The following is a 4,559-nucleotide window of genomic DNA, read 5'->3' on the forward strand; positions in this document are numbered from 1 at the left end:
CATTGTTTTGAATTAAGAGTTCCATTCTCAGCTTAGAACTGGTTTTCTTTTACAACATCTTGAGGTTAGCGTGTCTCCATAGTGAAAAATAATAGTCCGACTCAAAACTAATATTTGAGTATGTTTATAAATTAATTATGGGAATACATATAACAAATATCCAATCTCACCTGTTTAACCAAACTTATAAGATTTCCTGGTCCTGTTAAACATCCAATATTTATATTTTCCGTTGTTTATAAGGATTTATTTGATCAAACATCAAAGCTAATCCGAAATGAATAATTTTAAAAATATCTAATTTTCATAGAATTTGTGGCTCGTGGTCTTTAGTCAAAGTCAAATAGCCATTGGTTTATTCTTCAAGGAATTTCACCATGAGCTAAATTCATCAAAATGCAATGCCAGGAATTCCGCAAGAATGTTTTCCGGCAATGACAGGGAAATTAAGTTTTATGTTCAGTTTGGCTTGGTGGACGGGTGGAGGTCCTGGTGTCAGTGCACACTCACGCGGTGCACTGTAGGCAATACTTAAGTGTTTTGGCAGTAACCCTTCGGCCTTAGCTACCTTCACTTTTTAGTCTTCAACTTCCTCCGTCCCCGTTCCATTCTTCTATTTAGCTGTCCAACCGCTTTAACGTTTTACTTCATGGTTCAAATGCGGAGGTTCTCCACTGTTCGACCTTGGTGATGAATGGCCTCCCGGCCCCATTGCCAAGTCGTACGGCTAAGACGCCTAATCATTCAATCTATTTGATGACGTTACTAATCTGCCACGTGAAGCCAAGTCTTGTAGTTGAGTTTTGACTTCCATGATAGTCCATATAACATCTCTTCATTTTTAGAGATGAAAATATTATTTTTTCCCTTTTCTTTTTATCCGTAGTGCACAAACCTATGGTGTGTTCAACTACTAACTACACTACGTGGTATTGCTTCACGGGAACATTTTAGGAAGAAAATCTCTCTCTCTCTCTCTCTCTCTCTCTCTCTCTCTCTCTCTCTCTCTCTCTCTCTCTCTCAATGAAATGCAAGTTCGTACTTAAATCTAAGACTATTAAAAAAATATTTTTAATTATTTTCTTTTTTTTTGTCTTCTTGCTAGATACATGAATTCACAAGAATCATTTCGTAGAGCTCGCAGGTGTACCAACCGTGTGTCACACGATCGTACATAAGTTATTTTGTATATATTATGCTTGCATCTGCACTCTTCCCTCGCACTAAAAAGAACCTGAATAATTATGTCTCCGGTTTTCCTCTGTAACATTGTCTGTCTTGTGAACGTGAAAATGCCTGTTGACTTGAGGTTTTGTATATAAAGGAGAGTGTTCTATAATAAATTTACTCAGTTGATTGCTTCCTACTTTTGAGTCACAACCTCTCTCTCGGCACGTCACATTGGTGACCCCGGAAGTCGACTCACTCCCACCGCCTTCCACCCCCACCCCCTGGCCCCTCCATCGTTGGTACTATGGTGGACTCTACGGCAGTTGGCGCTGCGACCACCCCATTCAAACTTTCATCGTTTGCCAGCGGAGAGGTGTTTGCTTGGTTTCAGCACGCAGAGGTCCAGTTTTACATCAGGGGCGTGACTCGCTCAACCACCAAAGCAGATTATGTTCTCGCGGCGATACCCGAGGACACCTTCCCAGAAATATCCGACTGGCTTTGTGAACAAGGAGACACCCCAATAGCGTATGGCGCCCTCAAAACATACCTTCTGCAACAGTACTCGCCGTCGCCAGCCGCCCATATAGCAAAGCTTTTTCAGCTCTTGCAACAACCGTTGGGGGACCAAAGGGCTTTGCTTGCCCTCAGGGAAATGACCAGTATCGCTTGCCTTCAACATGCCGCAGACGGCTCTCCTCGTGAGGTGAACCTACTTCGTGCCCTTTGGATACGCCGTTTACCCGGACCTATACACGCTGCCATACCCGATGTCGATAGTTTACCCATAAAGGACTTGATGACTAAAGCCGACGCCCTTATGGACAGCCACTTCAAGACCTCCATCAACGCCTCCACCACTGACGAAGAGGATGTATATTCAACGTCAACCGAAGCTGACATGAATGCCGTAGGACATACACGCCTACCCCATGACGTGCAGAAGCTGCGACCTAGCCGCCCACCACCCACCAATCGCTTGCGCCCCAACGAACGACTTCTACAGCCACTTACTACCTCCCATCCGCCGCAGTTTTGCTACTACCACTTCAGATTCGGGGCAACCGCGAAAAAATGTGCCAAGGATTATCAGTGGCCAAAAAAGGTGTAAGTAGACCATCGCTCGTGGCGGTGGCCTCCCATGTTTCTAATCTTTTCTTTTTACAGGATGCAGGAAGGGGCGTGCGATTTTTGGTAGACACAGGTGCTTGTCGGTCTCTTTTGCCAAGGAAACTCTTCAAGGCATGACGTGGTCTGTCTAAATCTGCCGATGTCCGCTTGGTAGCTGTCAACGGATCTGCGATACCCACATACGGTTACGAGATCCTCACATTATCGTTCGGAAACGGTAAATTCAATTGGAAGTTTCTCGTTGCTGACGTCACATTGCCAATCCTCGGTGCGGATTTCCTCTCTCATTTCCACCTTCTGGTCGATGTCACCCACCGACAATTGGTCAACGCAGACTCGTAGTTGTCGACACGTCACCTCTTCAACCCGCCCCCTCTAACCTCGCTCTCCACATCAGCGCACCCATGGATGCCTACGCACACCTCCTCACGTCGTACCCGGAAATTTTCGGTCAAGAACTTCGCCAAACACTCACGGTTCCTGCCAAGCACGGTAATTATAACCATATCAAGACGACGGGACCCCTAGTCTTGGCAAAATTCAGACGTCTGGCACCAGAACGATTGGCAGCCGCCAAACAGACGTTCGCCGAAATGGAGGAAATGGGCCTTTGCCAAAAGGACTCAAGCCCATGGTCGTCACCCTTACACATCGTTCTGAAGAAAGAAGGCTCCCTCCGTCCGTGCGAGGATTACAGGCGCCTGAACATGCAAACAGAACTGGATCACTACCCCCTCCCAAACATTGCTGACGTGACCTCCTACCTGCACAAAGTGAAGGTTTTCTCTACGCTCGATCTCCTGAAGGGGTATTATCAGGTGTTTATGAACCCAGAAGACATCTCCAAGACCGCCATGACCACTCCGTTTGGTACATACACCTTCAATTACTCCTGTTTTGGCCTTCGTAATGCTGGGGCAACGTTTCAACGTCTCATGGATGGCATCTTAGGGGACCTCCCTTTCTGTGTATGTTATGTGGACGACATACTTGTGTTCTTCTCCTCAAAAGAGGAACACCTCCGTCACCTGCGCATCGTGCTCGACCGCCTGCAACAAAACGGCCTTGTAGTCCGGTACAACAAGTGTACCTTTGGCGCTAACGAAGTGTCGTTCTTAGGGCACCGCATCACTCCTGAAGGAGTCCATCCCCTCCTTCAGAAGGTAGCAGCCGTTCAGAACTTCCCCGCCCCCGGGACCGTCAAAGCTCTGCAGGAATTCTTGGGCATGATCAACTATTATCACCGTTTTTTGCCAGCCATTGCCGCCACTCTTGCTCCCCTCTACGCCTCCCTCAAGGGCAAGCCAAAGGACCTGAAGTGGGGTCCCCTTCAAGAAGCAGCCTTCTGCAATGCAAAGAAGGCCCTATCAACTGCTGCGGCTCTCACTTTTCCTATCCCACACGCCCCTCTCCTTCTCTCCACCGATGCCAGCGACGTCGCTATTGGTGCAGTACTCGAGCAGGTGGTCAAAGGCTCGTCTCGCCCATTGGCCTTCTTCAGCAGAAAACTGTCCAAGGCAGAATCGGGTTATTCTACCTTCGATCGAGAATTGCTGGCGGTGCACCTGGCTGTCCGTCACTTTCGGCATTTCTTAGAAGGTACGCCCTTCGTCATTCGCACAGACCACATGCCTCTGGTGCATGCCTTCACTCGACAGTCTGACGCCTGGTTCGCCCGTCAACGCCGACATTTTGCCGCCGTGGCTGAATACAATTGCACCCTTCAATACGTCCCTGGGAAAATGAATCCTGTTGCCAATGCCCTGTCAAGAAACACGGTGGCTGCCGTTCAACTGGGATTGGATTACAACGCCCTGGCTAAAGCCCAATGATAAGATCTAGAGTATCAAGCATGTGGAACATCCTACACGTCCCTCCGTTGGGAAGACTTTCCCCTCGAAGACTCCAACACTACCCTCCTCTGTGACGTCAGTACTGGAAGACCGCGACCTTGGATTCCTTCTCCCATGCGACGGCAGGTGTTTGATTTCATTCACGGCCTTTCACATCCCTCGTGCCATTCTACTGCACAGCTGCTGAGGGGTAAAGTTCATTTGGCACGGCATTTCTAAGGATGCTAAGGATTGGGTCCGCGCCTGTACTTCTTGCCAAACTTCCAAAGTACATCGACACACGGATTCAGGAGTGGGCACCTTTCCTCAACCTCAGCGTCGTTTAACACACATTCACGTCAACGTTGTAGGCCCCCTACCCACATCACAAGGACATCGTTACCTGTTTACTGTCATCGACCACTC

Source organism: Palaemon carinicauda, chromosome 7 (genome assembly GCF_036898095.1).
Source record: "Palaemon carinicauda isolate YSFRI2023 chromosome 7, ASM3689809v2, whole genome shotgun sequence".
Classification (NCBI taxonomy): domain Eukaryota; kingdom Metazoa; phylum Arthropoda; class Malacostraca; order Decapoda; family Palaemonidae; genus Palaemon; species Palaemon carinicauda.